At 37.1% G+C, this 21,034-nt stretch overlaps 1 protein-coding gene across 19 annotated transcripts in view; it reads right to left on the reverse strand.

The window, feature by feature from the left end:
• Positions 1 to 21,034, reverse strand: part of LOC127868937 (esterase LipI-like) — a 187,757-nt gene that overhangs the window by 106,858 nt on the left and 59,865 nt on the right. The window lies entirely within an intron of this gene.

Genomic DNA, 21,034 nt, shown 5'->3' on the forward strand with positions numbered 1-21,034 from the left:
TATGTTACCAACAATAATAACCATGAAGAAAAGATACATCTTACTTTGGTCAAAGGTGAAAGTCACACTAATGGCTAAAGATCAAACAAGTGCATAGTTAAGCTTGTTTAATAGTCGGAAGCAGTATTGACAATAGGCTTGCCATGTAGCTGACAGGCATTTAGACACACAATTCAAGAGTGATTTGCTTCCGGTATCTCCTCTCTTACATAATCATTTGGGAAATCATTATTTTTATGTCCCCCACTATAGTAGTGGGGGACATATTGTTTTTGCCCTGTCTGTCTGTCTGTCTGTTGGTCTGTCTGTTGGTCTGTTTGCGCCAACTTTAACATTTTGCAATAACTTTTGCTATATTGAAGATAATTTAATGTACACTTTTGCAGTATTTCAATATTCAAGATAACAACTTGATATTTGGCATGCATGTGTATCTCATAGAGCTGCACATTTTGAGTGGTGAAAGGTTAAGGTCAAGGTCACCCTGAAGGTCAGATGTCAAATATATATGGCCCAAATCGCTTATTTTATTAATACTTTTGCAATATTGAAGATAGCAACTTGATATTTGGCATGCATGTGTATCTCATGGAGCTGCACATTTTGAGTGGTGAAAGGTCAAGGTCATCCTTCAAGGTCAAATATATGGGTCAAAATTGCTCATGTAATGTCAATTCTGCAATATTGAAGCTAGCAATTTTATATTTGAAATGCATGTGTATCTCATGGAGCTGCACATTTTGAGTGGTGAATGGTCAAGGTCAAGTTCATTCTACAAGGTCAAACGTCATATAGGGGGACGTTGTGTTTCACAAACACATCTTGTTATAATGGTTGGTATTTTGTTTGACAGAAATACCAATAGTTTCTTTTATTAAAACCAAGAATCTACGACAAGAGTCCACGCAGAGGAGTTTGATTTGAAATCAAACTATAAAAAAAGATCAATAAAAAAACTAAACATGGGTGAAAAAAAAACAATTTCAGAAACCTTAATAACTAAATATAACTTACTAACATTTATATTTCAGGTGTCCTTTACCGCAACATTAAATAAATTGATGTCAGAAACCATAAAAAATGCAACACTAAACAACCAACAACATATATGTTTAACTCTCTCCGTGCGGGAACTGAATTTTGAAGGCCTTTGCAAACAGTTTGGATCCAAACTGTTTGCTATTCTGATAGTATTCTTTGAAAAAAATTGAAGAAAATGCTAATTGTAGAAATTCTGCAGACAAAATTTTAGCAGACGACAAATTTCCCAGCATGCAAAGGCTTAACGTATGAGCATGGCTCTTGAAAATAGGTCTGTAAAGACTTATCAGGGGCGACACTTTCCGCTTTAATGGAATTCTTTGTTTAAAAGAAGCCTTTTATGAACAAAATCCAGTTTAGGCGCAAAGTTTTGTCCCAGATTAGGCTGTGCAGTCCGCACACAGTATGCCCATGCATTAAGCCTTTCAGTGCGGGAACAGAATTTTGAAGGCCTTTGCAAACAGTTTGGATCCAGATGAGACGCCACAGAACGTGGCGTCTCATCAGGATCCAAACTGTTTGCTATTCTGATAGTATATTTTGAAAATTTTTTGAAGAAAATGCTTATTTCAGAAATTCAGCAGACGACATTTTTGCAGACGACAAATTTCCCAGCATGCAAAGGGTTAAGCCATGTGTTCCCAGAATACGGTTCGTATGTCATAAATTTTCTGTAATTGTTTATGTGTTTCAGTTGAGAAGGCCACGGTCCTGGCACGGTTCATGGAGAGCGACAGTGTCTTACACAACAAGACGATCAAGACAGCGCTGGCACACATCTTCTGCCTCCTGATTGGTTCCCTGGAGGATATAAATGCTGCCATCTGTCAGCGCACCATCCAGTACCTGGAGACCATTAAAACAGCTTCTATCAAGGTTGGCTTTGGAAATGAATAGTGTATGTTGCAAGTTTAGGAAAGGAGTTTCAATATAACTTGTAGTTAAAGAAAAATGTGAGTCAGTTGACACGAGTCACCTGTAAGTTATGATTGTAGATTTTAGTTATGATTATACCTTGTAGATATGATTATTTATTGCTCCTCTGAAACCTCCTTTGCTTGTGTAACAATTTAGTTAGTAGCTCTATTAGCAAGAGAATTCCATTCAAACCTATTTTCAGCCTCAATGTTTCTTGATGTTGTATATTCATTAAATATTAATTTTAGATTAAGACATGTAGTGAATATGCTAACACATTGTTATTTCATTTCTGAATCAATAATTCAATCGTGTATACATATAACTTCCTGATAACCAGTGTTCCAATATGTCAAATCTTTCCTCAGCAGTCAGCAGTGAGCTTTATTACACCAGTCTCTTGCATATTGTCATGTTTAGTGCAGTGCATATGCCAATGCATGGCATTGCAGTTTGATGCAGTGGCTTGAATACACCATTCTTATACTTATTGTCCATTGTCTACTGCAGTGCATGCATTGATACGTTTATGTCATATATTTTACTGAGTGCATATGCCAGTGCCTGGCATTGCAGTTTGATGCAGTGGCTTTAATACACTATTCTTACGCCTATCGTCCTATTGTCTACTTCAGTGTATTCTTTATTACAACATTCTCATGCCTATCGTGCTATTGTCTACTTCAGTGCATATGCCAGTGCATGGAGTTCCAGTTTGATGCAGTGATCAGTGACCGGTCCATGATCCTCCACTGTGTCCAGCTGCTTGCAAACATCCTGCCCCAGGCTAACATCCTCTCATGGGACTTCTTTCTGGCCAGGTTCGACTCCCTCAGTCTGGAAGCACAGATCGACCTTGAGGCTACTGGTGACCTCTCCTTCCCAACCGGTGAGCATTCATTTTATTACAACATTACCGCCCAATTGGTGCAAAAAGGTACTATGTGTCTTCTTATTTCAATGTCACCTTTTTGCACCAAAGGGGCAATTTAACTTGAGAAGAAATAGTGATATGTTCGTGAAACTTTGCTTGAGATTGTATATGGGTTTAGGCCATTTGTGATGTTTAAATAAGATGGGTTTATTTTACTTTTGTTTAATTTCTTGGAATTTCATGGTCAGTTAATATGTTTGTCAGCTAAAGTTCGAAATTTCATATGCTATTTTCTTGACTCAATTCGAATTGTTGTGAATTGCAGATTGTAGGGAAGAGAGCATATAATTGTAATTACCTTCTTTTCCTATGACTATGCTTTATCAAATAATGGGACAAATGCTGTAGAATATTTTGGAGTAAAGTTTTTGAACAAAAAGAGCTTACATAATTAGTATGTTTATGTTCATGTAGATGTCCAAGCGTTAGAAACTGATCATCTGTTTTGCCTTCCAGCATTGTGGTTGTTTGAAATGAGTAAATACCCAGTATCTTTCATTTGGGATTATATTAAATTGTATTTATTGTTCTTATTGTTTAATTAGACTTTTATATGGCAAATAGTGAAGAGCATGTATTTTAATAAGTGTATTGTATTGCAGGTTTATTTTTATAATCAAATGAATTAAATAAATTAAAACAAATTACAAAGTATTCATCAGTGACAGTGTACTTAAACTTAATGAATTTGTGTCCATCTATTTATATGATCAGTTCTTTGAAACATACTGGGTATAAATGACGATAGTGTGCCCTTTGAAATCCCATAACTAACCTGCCATGTGTAACCTCTCTTATAACAGTGTTTAGATTGCAGTATAAATGAGTTTCGCTCTGTGAGAAAAGGGTTTAATGCATGTGAGTAAAGTGTCGTCCCAGATTAGCCTGTGCAGTCCACTTATGTAGTCTGTGGACTGCACAGGCTAAGCATGGAAGACATTCTACGCACCAGCATTTCAGCCCGTTTTCTCAGAGAATGTCTCATATTTTATCATAACCATATTCCAGACATAGTTGATATACTATCTTATTTATTAAACATCCTAATACATTGTGTACTCATTGTATTTTCAGTATGCAATATACATATTATATATAGGCATATCTACTTGTTCTGTAACACTTGTTTTGCCATGTAATAGTAGATACACTCAGCAATTTTGAATGTAATTTATAACAACATTCTTAGTTAAATCTATCTCTGTCATGCTATGCATACATAAGAAACTTTGCTTCAAAGGCAGATTACTAATGATCTGTTTCTACAAACAATCTGTATTTCACGTCACTTTCTCAACCCAATAGATGCTTTAGTTTGTATTTTTAGTACTTGCAATTTTCTATGTTACTATCTTCATCTTTGAACTAAAGATATTATCTGTGTCATGCAAAAATGGGTCTTATATCATATAAGGCTCATCCGCATAGTCTGGTCAGGAGCTACCCTAACATCTTGTCAGGAGCTACCCTAACATCTTGTCAGGAACTACCCTAACATCTTGTCAGGAGCTACCCTAACATCTTGTCAGGAGCTACCCTAACATCTTGTCAGGAGCTACCCTAACATCTGGTCAGGAGCTACCCTAACATCTTGTCAGGAGCTACCCTAACATCTTGTCAGGAGCTACCCTAACATCTGGTCAGGAGCTACCCTAACATCTTGTCAGGAGCTACCCTAACATCTTGTCAGGAGCTACCCTAACATCTTGTCAGGAGCTACCCTAACATCTTGTCAGGAGCTACCCTAACATCTTGTCAGGAGCTACCCTAACATCTTGTCAGTAGCTACCCTAACATCTTGTCAGGAGCTACCCTAACATCTGGTCAGGAGCTACCCTGACATCTTGTCAGGAGCTACCCTAACATCTTGTCAGGAGCTACCCTAACATCTTGTCAGGAGCTACCCTAACATCTGGTCAGGAGCTACCCTAACATCTTGTCAGGAGCTACCCTAACATCTGGTCAGGAGCTACCCTAACATCTGGTCAGGAGCTACCCTAACATCTTGTCAGGAGCTACCCTAACATCTTGTCAGGAGCTACCCTAACATCTTGTCAGGAGCTACCCTGACATCTTGTCAGGAGCTACCCTGACATCTGTTCAGGAGCTACCCTAACATCTGTTCAGGAGCTATCCCTAACATCTTGTCAGTAGCTACCCTAACATCTTATCAGGAGCTATCCTACTACATCTTGTCAGGAGCTTCCCTGACATCTGGTCAGGAGCTACCCCTGACATCTTGTCAGGAGCTACCCTAACATCTGGTCAGGAGCTACCCTTACATCTTGTCAGGAGCTACCCTAACATCTGGTCAGGAGCTACCCTAACATCTGGTCAGGAGCTACCCTAACATCTTGTCAGGAGCGAACCTAACATCTTGTCAGGAGCTACCCTAACATTCTGGTCAGGAGCTACCCTAACCTCTGGTCAGGAGCTTACCCTAACATCTTGTCAGGAGCTAACCTAACATCTTGTCAGGAGCTACCCTAACATCTGGTCAGGAGCTACCCTAACATCTGTCAGGAAGCTACCCTAAACATCTGGTCAGGAGCTACCTAACATCTTGTCAGGAGCTAACCTACATCTGTCAGGAGCTACCCTAACATCTTGTCAGGAGCTAACCTAACATCTTGTCAGGAGCTACCCTAACATCTGGTCAGGAGCTACCCTAACATCTTGTCAGGAGCTACCCTAACATCTGGTCAGGAGCTACCCTAACATCTTGTCAGGAGCTAACCTAACATCTTGTCAGGAGCTAACCCTAACATCTAGTCAGGAGCTACCCTAACATCTTGTCAGGAGCTACCCTGACATCTGTTCAGGAGCAAACCCTAACATCTTGTCAGGGGCTACCCTAACATCTGGTCAGGAGCTACCCTAACATCTTGTCAGGAGCTACCCTGACATCTGTTCAGGAGCTACCCTAACATCTGGTCAGGAGCTACCCAAACATCTTGTCAGGAGCTACCAAACATATTGTTGGACAATGAAGCCCTGCTTGACTCTATAACGGACAGGGTAGCTCCTGACAAGACTGTGCATATGCACAGGCTTGTCTGTAGTCGCTAGCCTAAATGGCATAAGACCCATTTCAACATGACACCCGCTCATATTTTGTCTGACCTTCATCCACGTGGATGTTGTTGTGCTCTTTTTTCAAACAAACTCTCTTCACAAATAAACTGGACTATTCCCAACATACAATTACATTTACGTTCCATTGTATATTGGTATTAATTCTACAACCATTACACTGAATATGAACAAACATCTGTAGTAAAATAACACCTTTATTTTATGCTTTCCGGTGGTTTATAGAAAAATATCAGTGAATAAAAACTGATAATTTCACTGTTTCAAACAATGAAAATTATCAGTGAAAATTATCGATAATTTTCACTGTTTATGTTAAATGACGTCATTTTTGACGAAATGACGTCATTTTCCCAGCGAAATTCTTTGGTTAAACTCTTTAACAATGTATATAAACTGTATAAAAAGCATAAAATAAAAAGAAAATTTGTTGGGTTCAGTGGATTATCGATTTTAATTCACTCGTGATCATATAAAATATATATTTTCTATGATCACTCGTGAATTAAACTCGAAAATCCACCAAATCCAACAAATATCCTCTATATCATACATTGTCCTGCCTGATTTTTGCATGATCCCCTTTGAGCAAGTGCCTGATTGAAGTCATGGCATCGTATGCGACTAACATCTTGTATTTTTTCAGAGGAGTTGGCATTATCCATAGATTTCAAGGGTTTGATATTAATCACTTTGGTTGTGTGGACTATTTTCTGCCTGTCTCAAATATTGCACTTGATACAAGGTTGCTGTTTTGTGTTCTAAGGGCTTGACAACATGCCATTAATGCATAGAGCTAACAACTTAAAATTTACAGTTTTCAAAGCTCTGTATTGAGTATTTATTCCATGGGGAAACGTATCGACCGCATACCTTAGTATTTATGATAATATAATTGAATACAAAATTGTTTCACAGAAATATTGCCCTGTTGGCGTTCACTAAATGCGTTACAAAATTCACATTGTTGTGACTTAAACTTTGGAAAATTGATATTTGTTTTTGAAGACAAGAAGACAATGTGAGCTATCTTTTTCACTGATAAATTGATTGAAAAAATCAATAATAGTTTTAATAATCAAAAACTATACTTAATGCCAAAGCAAACTCCTACAACCAATACTCTTTTAAATGGTAAACAAGACAGCTTCCATGTATTTGTGTGTGTGTGTTTGTCCCTGTACCTGGGTGTGAATAATGTAAATGTACACATGTGTGTATTGGTGTGAGTTCCAATCCTAACATATGCCATATGTTTCACTTTTACTTATAAGCCTTTCATAACTGATATTTTAAGGTTGCATTACTTATACATTTTGTATATGGATTGTGTTAGTTTTTAGCGTGTGATATTTTAAGTAGTTAAATATAAATTGTATTTTAGAATTAATGATAGTAACCTTTAATATGGGTCCAAGCTTAAGTTTGTAATTCAAAGGCAAATAAATTGCCTACAACATAACTTTTTCCAAAATGACCGAATTTTCAAATTTCATAGCAAAAGTAACTAGCATGTTGCAATGGAATGTAGAACTGCAAAAAGCAGGTCTTTCCTTCCAAAGTCAAGGTTGCATTCAAATGTCATTTATATGAGTATAACTTGTAACGCTTTATATACCAAATTCTCTTGACGGGACATGTTATGGGAAGACCTTTATGCAAGCAGATAGCTTGATGTACAGTTGGGCGTATTTCTGCTCTTTCACTCTCAAAGTTTTCATCAAAACTTCACCAAAGTTTCAGAAAATTTTCATTGACATAAAATGTTGGCCAAGTTTGATAGTTTCTTTTTATCAAGCACTTCAGAGTTATTGCTGTTTGTTTATATAAAAATGCAAAAATCACCATTTCTGGTCTCAGTTTTTGCAGTTTTCGCTGTTTCTTCACCAAACTTTCTGGAAGTGTGTGCAGACGTTATATAGAGACTTAAGAATTATTGTAATTTGTTGATTGCAAAATGTTTCGTTATTGCACTCTTACTATTGTTCTGTATCTTAACCAAATTTTGTGTTGATATATAATTTAGGCCCAAGTTGTTATTGCCATTTGTTATACAAAAATGTAAACTTCATTTCCACTCTCTTTAGCAAATCTTCACAAAACTATCTGCAAATGTCTGTTGAAATAAAATGAAGGCCAAGTTTATACGACTGGCGTATATATGTTTATGTCCCCCAGTATATACTGGGAGACATATTGTTTTTGCTGTCTGTTGGTTTGTTTGTTGATTTGTTGGTTTGCGTCAAACTTAAACATTTGCCATAACTTTTGCAATATTGAAGATAGCAACTTGATATTTGGCATGCATGTGTATCTCATGAAGCTGCACATTTTGAGTGGTGAAAGGTAAAGGTCAAGGTCATCATTCAGGGTCAAAGGTCAAATATATGGGTAAAAATCACTAAACTTTAACATTAATTTTGCCATATCTTTTGCAATATTGAAGATAGAAACTTCATATGTGGCATGCATGTGTATGTCATGGAACTACACATTTTGAGTGGTGAAAGATCAAGGTCAAGGTCATCCTTCAAGGTCAAAGGTCAAATATATGGGTCAAAATCGCTTATTTACTATGCACTATTACTTCATAACGACTTCTCAAATGCATATGGAGCTGCACATTTTAATGTGTGCAATATTAAGGTCAAGGTCATCATGAAAGGTCAAAGGTCATTTACAAAGGTCAATTTTCATTTTAAATATGCCAAAACGTCAGTACCACTTTATACAGATACTTTATATTTTACATGCATGTGTTACTCATACAGCTGAACGTATTTATCGGCGACATGTCAAGGTCATCCTTCAAGGTCATATCCTTAAAAATGCCTATACCTTGCATGTCAAACATTTGCCATAACTTTTGCAATATTTAACATAGCAACTTCATATTTGGCATTCATGTGTATCTCATGGAGCTGCACATTTTAAGTGGTGAAAGGTAAAGGTCATCCTTCAAGGTCAAGGTTATCCTTTAAGGTCAAAGGTCAAATATATGGGTCAAAATCGCTCATTTAATATACACTACATAGCAACTTCATATTTGGCATGCTGGGGGGGGGGGGCATAGTGTTTCTCAAACACATCTTGTTTGTAAATGACCTTGTTATGGAGTATAATCATTTCCAGTAGATCAAGAACCAGGACAAAGGTCAAGGTCAAAGATCACCATATGGTTATCTTGAGCATAATTTTGTCAATCATGGATATAATTTCTAATTAATTTAGAATAATTTAAAACCATACGGGAGATGATTTGTTTCTCACAAAAACCAGGTCCCTAAGTTGAATGTCAAGGTTAGAATTCAAGGTCAAAGATCAAATATTTGCTTGAAGACTTTTTAAAAAAGTCTGTATTTGCGAAGCCTATCTTTGTGGCAATACATGTTTGTTTTTATTGGAAATCACTTTTCATAGATTCTTCAAACCTTTACACTTCAATCTGGTCTCAACTGATGCATATCTTCAGCTCATCGTTTGTTTCTCTCAAAATATCTGCACAGTTTTTACAATACTACACATATCACAATCTTGACTTCAATATTGTGCAACATGTTGCACTCAGCTTTGATTATTTAAGTAAGATTGAACCAGAATAGCAACATCAGCATCAGTAAATAATATATTACCATTCCATTTGATAGCACCTCCATGAATTTTTTGAAAAATAAATTAAAAAAATTAGGATAATTTATGTCTATGCCAAAGCTACATTTAATTAACACATAATCTGGAAGTATTTATTCATTAAGTATGTACTCTATAAATCATGGGTGTTTTTGTAGTCTCATATTACTCGTGGAGTGCCATAGTGGGTGTGTTGTGTTGTGATGGAGTATATACTAAGATGTATGTGGGTGAACATATGTATGTGTTTATGTATGTATCATGTATGTATCATGCACTTAATATAGGTGATCAAACCAGTCTGTGGAGTGACCAGTCTGTCATATACATGCATGCCATGACTGGTTTGTACACTGTACTCTTTGTGTTCAATCTGAAACATAAAAATTGCATTAACCAGTCTTGACTGGTTTGTACAGTGCACTGTCTGTCTTGTTCTTTAAAGATGCCGGTAGCAATGTATGCATCACCACACTGTATTCTCTGTCTTATCTTTATAAGATCATAATGCACAACCAGTCTTAACCAACTGTGCACCAAACTCTCCGACATGTCTTGCTTCTACAAATGTATATGATGCACATCCGGTGAACGCTGTATTTGTCTGTCTGTCTTAAGTTGGACAATTACACATAAACAGGCATGAGTGGTTTGTACACTGATATTTTGTTGTTTCACAACAAATATTTACAGTCACCTGTCTTGATTAGATTCTCTTCATCCTTCAATATAAATCTGCACAGCGTCACTCCATGTATCTGTATATACATATATATGCACTCACATGTGTCAACCAGTTGTCTTTTGCAGATTCACAAGATAAGAGCCTGGCTCAGGGAAAACCGGGGCTCAATCCACAGGCTTAATATGTTGTACTAGATTAGCCTGTGCAGTCTGTACAATCTAATCAGGGACATAACTTTCCGTCTAAACTGTTGTTTGGTTACTTAGAAATGACTCACTTTTAATGAAAAAAAAAACCCACAAAGGCGGAAAGTTTCGTTCTTGATTAGCCTGTGCTGACTGCACAGACTTATATGCGGCGACACTTCATGCATATGTATTAAACCACATTGTCCAGATTGCCGCTCATATAAAGAGCAATTTACTGATTGGATGGTCATACTTTAACCCTTTGCATGCTGGGAAATTTGTCTCTGCTAAAATGTCGTCTGCTGAATTTCTAAAATTAGCATTACTTCGGGTTTTTTCAAAGAATACTATCAGAATAGCAAACAGTTTGGATCCTGATGAGACGCCATGTTCTGTGGCGTCTCATCTGGATCCAAACTGTTTGCAATGGCCTTCAAAATTCGGTTCCAGCACTGAATGGGTTAAGAGATTTAACTAAATGGTGTCATGTTCATGATCTGACCCTGTTTTACAATATTCAATAATCATTACTAAATAAGGTAGTCATATATGACATTGTTACGTGGTCCATTTATACCAATTTCTAATAAGTAGATCTTGATAAAGCCTTTTTTCAAAGTAATAAATCATCTCCGTGTTATATTACTAGTATATTAGCCTAATTCTGTTAAAATTGGGCTTAATGCATGTGTGTTAAGTGTTATCCTAGATTAGCCCTGCAATCAGCACAGGCTAATGACGGATGATAGAGCTGTAACAATTCGGGTTCGATGCATCGAAAAAACCGGTTCAACGCCTCCGATTTGATTCGATTCACTGCAATCCCGATTGATCCGCATTTTAAACCTTACTTTCAAAATCCATCGTCTAAACGTTCTTGTCATTTTTAATACGTCTTGTGATTGGTCAATAGCCAATATGGCATCCAATGAATGAATGAATAACATGCTGAGCATTACATCAGCCGGTAAAAATGGCTTTTTCAACCACGCTGAAAGCACCGTCAAAATTAATATCAAAACTATGGGAACATTTCGTGTTTCACGAAGGTTCTGATGGAAAGGCAACTTGCTAAACGTGTTTTGTTAACGTAAGTTACCCATATGGTTTGTTTACTAAACTGTGTGCATTCTGTTTAGAAGTCAACTGGAAGTTGTTTATAAACTTACATGTTTTTCGTTGTTTTTATGTCCCCCACTATAGTAGTGGGGAACATATTGTTTTTGCCCTGTCTGTTGGTTGGTCTGTTGGTCTTTTGGTTTGCGCCAACTTTAACATTTGCAATAACTTTTGCAATATTGAAGAGAGCAACTTGATATTTGGCATGCATATGTATCTCATGGAGCTGCACATTTTGAGTGATGAAAGGTCAAGGTCATCCTTCAAGGTCAAAGGTCAAATATATGGGTCAAAATCGCTCATTTAATGTACACTTTTGCAGTATTTCAATATTCAAGATAGCAACTTGATATTTGGCATGCATGTGTATCTCATGGAGCTTCACATTTTGAGTGGTGAAAGGTCAAGGTCAAGGTCATCCTTCAAGGTCAGATGTCAAATATATGTGGCCAAAATCTCTCATTTTATGATTACTTTTGCAATATTGAAGATAGCAACTTGATATTTGGCATGCATGTGTATCTCATGGAGCTGCACATTTTGAGTGGTGAAAGGTCAAGGTCAAGGTCATCCTTCAAGGTCAAATATATGGGTCAAAATTGCTCATGTAATGTCACTTCTGCACTATTGAAGCTAGCAATTTTATATTTGAACTGCATGTGTATCTCATGGAGCTGCACATTTGAGGGGTGAACGGTCAAGGTAAAGGTCATCCTTCAAGGTCAAACGTCATATAGGGGGACATTGTGTTTCACAAACACATCTTGTTTTTCTGTTAAACACATGTGATGCGTTGTGCATTTTATGTTTTTCAAGAATAACTCAACAGGACGTTTTGTTCAATGAATTTGTTACTTATAAAACAATGTTGCGTTTTAAATTTTACTTAAAAAATTAAACACTTTAAATGTACAACATAACAAGTTAATAGCAAATACCAAACATATTAATTCATGCTCTGGACAAAACAAACATGAAATAGTTTGCAAAAATAAGCAGCAAATAGTTAATTTGAATAGATTGAAAATAATCGAATCGGACCATTTGGTATGGAAATCGAATCAAATCGAATAATGGGTGAATTGTTACAGCTCTAACGGAGGACACTTTCACCTGGAATACTGCGTCAAAAGTAAGTCTCTTCTGAAAAAACGAAAATCCAGTGTAGGCAGAAAGTGTGGCACTTGTTTAGCCCTTTCAGTGCGGGAACCGAATTTTGAAGGCCTTTGCAAACAGTTTGGATCCAGATGAGACGCCACAGAACGTGGCGTCTCATCAGGATCCAAACTGTTTGCTACTCTGATAGTATTCTTTGAAAAAAATCGAAGAAAATGCTAATTTTAGAAATTCAGTAGACGACATTTTAGCAGAAGACAAATTTCCCAGCATTCAAAGGTTAAGCCCAGTTTTGCCAGAGCATGGCTCTAATAATTTCAAAGGAGGATCATCGTCGGACACCCCCTGTCTATTTATTACGTTGCTCTCCATGAGCGGAGCGTAATCAGCAGCCGTGGGTATCCGACGATGAGGAGGATAGTCCTTCTTGCTATGGAAAGGTTCCCAGTCAGCTGGTTAGAGGTGTCAATATCAAGTCATTCATTGATTTGGTGGTTTGCAGGCTATATCAGCTTTTGAAACAAAACCTTACATTTTTAAGCATGCCTGTTAAAGCAGAATTCATGTCTATTTTATCTATATTCATCAATCTGCATTGACATGTAATGACCATAAAACATACTACTCGATTGTTAAAAAACATAGTTACATGAATGGAGTGTCATAAATAATACTTAATTTACTTTGCTGTATATAACAGAAATAGAAGCAATCTCCTAAAACTTTACTGTTTCATGTTTGGTCTGTCTAGACTTAACAAGCAGCGACCGGGAGAGTGAGTACTTCCTGCGAAAGCTGAACCGAGCAAGATTTGCCTTGGCCCGCACCGACAGCATTCAGTCCGTGAGCAAGAGTATCTATGGCAAAGTTCCGTACCGGAGAGCAGTGTCGGTGCCAATGCACCTTCTGAACAAGACACCACTGAAAGGTAGAGATTTGTTTCTAATGTGTTTTAAACCAGTTTTTCAAATACGTTTACAAGCCTGTCAATTACATTGTGGTATAGCAGGCAATGAAAATGTATTAATGGTATACTGTTACATTAAAGTAAAATCCATATTATTAGTAAGTGGCACAACAAAATTAAGTTTAGTATCATCCTTTAAAGCCTGTAATTGGATTGGAAATCATATAGTTTTATTTTTACAGGTGACAGTATCTTTAAATTTTACTGCAGAGATCGAACATTGCACATCATTTCATTTGTATATCATCAAATTCAAACAGCCATGAGCCTCTATCTAAGAAAACTGGGCTTAATGCATAAGCATCAAGTGTCTTCCCATATTGCAGTGTCTTCCCATATTGCAGTGCACACATTCTGATTGGGGACAGTGCTTATCTCTTTTATGGTATCTAAAGTTTAAAGGAAGCCTCTCTTAACCCTTTGCATGCTGGGAAATTTGTCGTCTGCTAAAATGTCGTCTGCAGAATTTCTAAAATTAGCATTTTTTCCATTTTTCTTAAAGAATACTATCAGAATAGCAAACAGTTTGGATCCTGATGAGACGCCACGTTCTGTGGCATCTCATCTGGATCCAAACTGTTTGCAAAGGCCTTTAAAATTCGGTTCCAGCGCTTAAAGGGTTAACAAAATCCAGTTTAGGAGGAAAGTGTTGTCCCTGATAAGCCTATGCAGACGGCACAGGCTAATATAGGACGACACTTTACGCACATGCATTAACCCTTTCCCAACTCAGATGCAAAATGAAAATGGCTTTAGGCAAACAGCATAAAAGTAACTCACAGTCTGTTCAGGTTTTATGCCGTTTGCTGCTCATCAGTAATTAAGGGTTGGAACTGAAACCTTTAAAACTTGAATCTAGTAAGATAGGTCTTTAATTAAATTTAACTTTCTGAGGGACTGCAACTCAGTGAAAATATGTATCTTAGTGGTAAAGGGTTAACTAAGACACTTTACGCACATGCATTAAGACTAGTTTTCCCAAAACAACACTCACATATTTATGCTCACAGACAAGGACAAAGACAAGCAGTACCTGAGGCAGCAATCTGCCCCACAGTTTAGACTGAACAGAACCCAGAACTCCAAGTTCAACCTTGGCTCCCTAGCAAATTCTGTGTTCCAAGGTAAATACTATGGCAAGAGTTGAATAAAAAAGGAGCAGCCTTAAAGAGGAAAGGCTTGTCAGTTTTGAATAGCATAGTGTATCTAAATGTAACTGAAAAGGTATCAGAATTGAATTTTAACTTCATCTGCTGATCTCACTGTGTATTCCAAAGTAAATATCATTACAACAAGCGTTTAGCACTTCATTGAATTCTAATTGTTGTAGTGATAATAGTATAAAGGTTTTTGAAAGTGTTCACATACATTTTAAAATAATTTAATACATTTGATGTGCATCTGTAAAATCAAGAACTCTTTTACACTAAAGAGATAGAGAAGATAAATTAATAAGTTCCATTAGAGTATGTATGTCCGAGATGCTTGGACCAGGTACGTCCAATTGATGGAAGACCAGTTACCCAGGTGGTCGTTGATGGCTCACAGCTTGATGTTGAGGCCAGTTTCTGCTATCTGGAAGACACGCTATGTACTGGGGGAGACTGGGAACTTGCCAATCATCACCAGATGCTGCACTGCCTGGGGAAAGTTTAAGAAGCTCCTACCAATACTGATGTTGAAGCATGTTCCCTTAAAACCCATAGCAAAGTGTTCAATGCTTGTGTCCATTCTGCCATGTTACATGGTAGTGAAGCGTGGGCACCATCCGCTTCTGATCTACAACGACTTCGTAGAAACGACAGAGCAATGGCTGCTGGATCTGCGGCGTCAAACCTGACGACGGAGTCGACACTGACAGGCTGTATGGTAAACTAGGGATACCAGAAGTCACGGCATCTCTGAGAGCCAGACGTCTGAGGTGGTATGGGCATGAAAAGCGTGCAACTACTTGCATCAACTCAATCACAAAAATATGGCCATTCCTGGTGTTAGGGGTAGAGGGAGACCAAAAAAATCGTGGTTTGACTGTGTTAAGGATGACCTGCACACCTGTGGCATGGGAGACACAGACCCACAGAACAGAGGAGCGGTGGAATCAGGGGTTAGACGCTCTAGCCGCCTGCTGCCTACCGAAGCTACTGGGACTAATTCTGCAGCAGATGACAAATAAACTCAGGATCAAGTCAAGTCAGAAATGATCGAGTAAATGATTAGTTACAGCTACTGTAACTTTTAGTATCTATTTATTTCAATCATATCTGTTGGGAGTCACTGTAAGACTTTGACAACAAATAAGTATGGTTATTTTTATATGACTGATGCTGACGAATGTCAGGAGGTGACAATGGTATATTAACCCTTTCCCCCATAAGAAGCAAAGTGAAAATGATTTGTGCAACCGGCATAAATTTATGCTGTTTGCTGCGTATCAGTATCTAAGGCTTGGAAATAGAGCCTTTAAAACTTGAATTTAGTAAGAAATGTATTTAAATAAATGTAACTTTCTAAGGGACTACAAATGCATCCAAATACGTATATAAGTGGTAAAGGGTTAAATATGCACTTTTGTGATTAAAAAGTGATATGTTTAAACTAGCTCTTTTCACCACCTCAAGTTGCACTAAGAAACAGCTTGTCCAGAGAGTAACTTTCTCAGTTATCATGCAATTTTAAATTAACTTGCACTTAATGACCTTGTAGAGATTCAATGTCTCATGTTACACTTGTCTTCCTACCTCAAAGGTTAAGGTCACACCTAGAGGTCAAAGGTCAAATTAAGCCAAAAGTAATTTGTCTGGACGGAAACTTTGTTATTCATCGTGCAATTAAAAAATTTAAAAAGTAATTTTCCGCAAATGGCCACTAGTGGAAGTTTGAAATAAAAGTGAAATTAAGGGGCATCTATATCTTGATGTGCTATAAAACACACACACACACCATTTGTTAACTCATGGTTTATTTTATGCATATATATTCCTGTGAACAATGAGGGACATTTTTTTCGAAGTAATTTCATAATAAACCTTTTCTAGGAGGCTATATGAAAGAGTTTACTGATGAAGAGAGCAACTTTGCTGCCCTTCTTCAGCGTGCTATGGACCTTGAGGGCGTTGATAGAGAGACAGTACACCAGCTGGTAGCTCTCCTTATGAAGGTTGTTGTTGTTGTTGTAAATTGTTGTTTTAGATTTTAATTGTGGGTGTTTTTGTCATGAATTGTTGATGTCATTTAACCTTATAGAACCAAAATTGACAAACAATTTGTTATAGCTATTCAGGCTGTATATGGGATACATAAATGCAGTTACACTTGGCCATTATTTAATGAAAGCAAGATTTGAATGGCATTGTGTTTAGCTATTCAGGCAAGGATTTCTATTGAAATGTCAAGGTGTGTGTATCAAATGGCATTATTCCATCAATTAAGAGTTGTTGGTGTTTCTAGTAATACTGAGCAGTAAATGGAATTGATTCCTCTGTTGCTTGCAGGAGTTTTCGTTTATTCCAAATTGTATGAGCCACACACATGTTAGTTTTTAAGTACTGCATGTTGTTCGGCAAACATTTTTTCTTTTCAAGTAAAATGTTTAATGTTTTTTGTTTCATGAAGACATATTTGTCATTGCAGTTCCTGGTCAAATGCCGGCAGGAGGATTTAAATGAAGTAAGAAACACAGAAAGCAGAAGTAGGCGCTATCTAAAATTAGCCTAGCTATGAAAAAAATGGGGCTTAATGCATGTACATACAGTTCGTCTCAGATTAGCCTGTGCAGTTGCACAGTTCAATCTGGATGACATTTATGCACATGCTTTAAGTTTGGTTTTTCCTAGAGGCTGATTTGAATGATCTTTTTGTTAGTGACATCTAACAGTCAAATTAATAGTTATAAAAAGAGACTTTTTTATCCTCCCACCAAATGCATAGAGATATAGAATTGGCGTTGTCCTATGGTCAGTCTGTCTGACTGTCTGCCACACATTTTTCAGGGCTATGCCTCAGAAACTATATAAGATATCAACATGAAACTTAATGCCCGTATAGATATCAATGAGAAGAAGTATTAGTGCAGGAAACACAACCTTACACTCTTTCTTAAATAAAATATTGCTCTTAATTATTTTCGTTGTATGATGTACTTTTTCAGGGCTATCTCAGATCCAATATAAGATTCTCAACATGAACCTTTTTTGAGTGTATATATTATATCAATGAGGAAAATGCCTCGCACAAGAACCATAACCCTACACTTTCTTAAATAAGAGTTATGGCTTTTGTCACTTTTGTATGATGTAACTTTTCAGGGCTTTATCTCATATACGACACAAGATTTAAACATGAAACTTCCTGGACAAGTGCTATGCATAATAACCCCCTGCACCTGATTTTTTTTTAAGGATGATACTGTTTATCAAGCGATTTGCATCATCCATAAACAAAATTTATTTGGCGGAGGAAATCAATTCGAATTTTTTTGTACAAACATGTCTTTATGCTCCCCCAAAAAATTTTGGGGCAGCATATAGTCGCCGCATCGTCCGTCCGTCCGTGTGTCCGTCCATGCACAATTTTTGTCCGGGCTATTTCTCTACTAATGACCGGAATTCCATGAAACATTATGGGAAGCTTCACTACCAAGAGAAGATGTGCATATTATCAGCGGATTGTGGTCGGATGATTTTTCACAAAGTTATGGCCCTTTGAAATTTCCATTAACTGTACATATAGTGCAATTCTTGTCCGGGCTATTTTTCAGCAACTAATGACCGGAATTCAATGAAACTTTATGGGAAGCTTCATTCACTACCAAGAAGAGATTTGCATATTATCAGCGGGTTCTGGTCAGATGATTTTTCACAGAGTATGTCCCTTTGAAATTTTCCATTAACTGTACATATAGGACAATTCTTGTCTGGGCTATTTCTCAGCAACTAATGACCGGAATTCAATGAAACTTTATGGGAAGCTTCACTACCAAGAGGCGATGTGCATATTATCAGCAGGTTCTGGTCGGATGATTTTTCACAAAGTTATGGCCCTTTGAAATTTCCATTAGCTGTACATATAGTGCAATTCTTGTCCGGGCTATTTCTCAGCAACTAATGTCCGGAATTCAATGAAACTTTATAAGAAGCTTCACTACCAAGAGGAGATGAGCATATCATCAGCGGGTTCTGGTCGGATGATTTTACACAAAGTTATGGCCCTTTGAAATTTTCCATTAACTGTACGTATAGTGCAATTCTTGTCCGGGCTATTTCTCAGCAACTAATGACTGGAATTCAATGAAACTTTATAAGAAACTTCACTATCAAGAGGAGATATGCATATTATCAGCAGGTTCTGGTCCGATGATTTTTCACAAAGTTATGGCCCTTTGAAATTTTCCGTTAACTGTACATATAGTGCAATTCTTGTCCGGGCTATTTCTCAGCAACTAATGACCGGAATTCAATGAAACTTTATGGGAAGCTTCACTACCAAGAGAAGATGTGCATATTATCAGCGGGTTCTGGTCGGATGATTTTTCACAGAGTTATGGCCCTTTGAAATTTTATATAAAAAAATTATTGTCCCCCAACTACTGTGCCCTCAAGATGTTTCCTTTTATCTGAATATATAGTGCAATATTGTTACAAAAAAAACTTTGGGAGCATCACCTGTCTCTGACGGTTTCTTGTTATCTTTTGCATATAAAGCTGCCTTGGAAACATGTTATGTTTACCATTACACAGTCTTAACAATTGTTGGTGTTTCAGAACATTGTTCTTCGTCACCTGAATGTGTTGCTAGGATACAACCAATCAGAGAAGTCCTTCAGTGTCCCTCCATACAAACTGAGGTGAAACATTTGCTGAGATTTTTGTGGTTTTTTTGTGATTTTGTACTTTGTTCATTTATTTTACGTGATTTTACATTTTAATAGTAGTTGATATTTATACAATATGTATGTAAGGTAAACCAGTACATATTATTTGTTATATGGCTTAAAAAAAGATGTAAAATTATTTAAGATTTTTTAAATTAATGCAAGAAAGTGCAAGAAAGTGAACTTTGATGAACAAAAGCTTTGATTGCTTACTTTTTTACTTGTTCGCTGTAGAAGGGCAGAATTTTTTTTCTTTTTAGCTCATCTATTTAAAAAAAAAAATTATGAGCTATTGTCATCACCTTGGCGTCGGCGTTGGCGTTGGCGTCCGGTTAAGTTTGCGTTTAGGTCCACTTTTCTCAGAAAGTATCAATGCTATTGCATTCAAACTTGGTACATTACTTACTATCATGAGGGGACTGGGCAGGCAAAGTTAGATAAACTCTGGCGTGCATTTTGACAGAATTATGTGCCCTTTTATACTTAGAAAATTGAAAATTTTGGTTAAGTTTTGCGTTTAGGTCCACTTTTCTCAGTAAGTATCAATGCTATTGCATTCAAACTTGGTACACTTACTTACTATCATGAGGGGACTGGGGGCGGCAAAGTTAGATTAACTCTGGCGTGCATTTGACAGAATATGTGCCCTTTTTATACTTAGAAAACTGAAAATTTTGGTAAGTTTGTGTTTAGGTCCATTTTATTCTTAAGCATCAAAGCTATTGCTTTCATACTTGCAACACTTACTAACTATCATAAGGGGACTGTGCAGGCAAAGTAATGAACTCTGACTGGCATTTTGACAGAATTATGTGCCCTTTTTATACTTAGAAAATTGAAAATTTGATTAAGTTTGTGTTTAGGTCCACTTTATTCCTACAGTATCAAAGCTATTGCTTTTGTAACATAACGCACACAAAACGCACAATTGGGGCATTGTTGGATTTATATAATGATCAAATTTGTACCACATTTCATACAATCTTAAATAGGCAGCCATCTGGATCAAACAAATCATTAGCCTCGGGTTATAATTACCGGACACGAATATTTGCTTACCGTATGTGTAATCTTCGGTCATTTCCGTATGTATTCGTTAGGTGTCCGTTGCATACGTATATTTAGGTTGCAGACACGTGACTTAACAAACGGCCAATCAGAATTGTACATGTAGACACGTGACGTTACACAGCCAATCAGAATTGTACACATAACAATTATCAAAGCTTTCGTTGTTTATATCTATATTTATGGACAGTCATACTAAAACGCCGCCGAACATACAAGTCGCATTATTGCTGGCTTTCGCGGGATGGGCCATTGCGGGCTTCGCATGTATCCTGTATTTGAAACATTTTGGAAACGTTGTGTTGTGTTAATAAGCAGAAATAAAACGCAAAGAAATCAGAAATGAACTTTGTGGTTACTGGGTCTTTTCCCGAACGATACGTAATTACGTGAACAGTACATTTTG

The sequence above is a fragment of the Dreissena polymorpha genome, chromosome 2 (assembly GCF_020536995.1).
Source record: "Dreissena polymorpha isolate Duluth1 chromosome 2, UMN_Dpol_1.0, whole genome shotgun sequence".
In the NCBI taxonomy this organism is placed as follows: Eukaryota; Metazoa; Mollusca; class Bivalvia; order Myida; family Dreissenidae; genus Dreissena; species Dreissena polymorpha.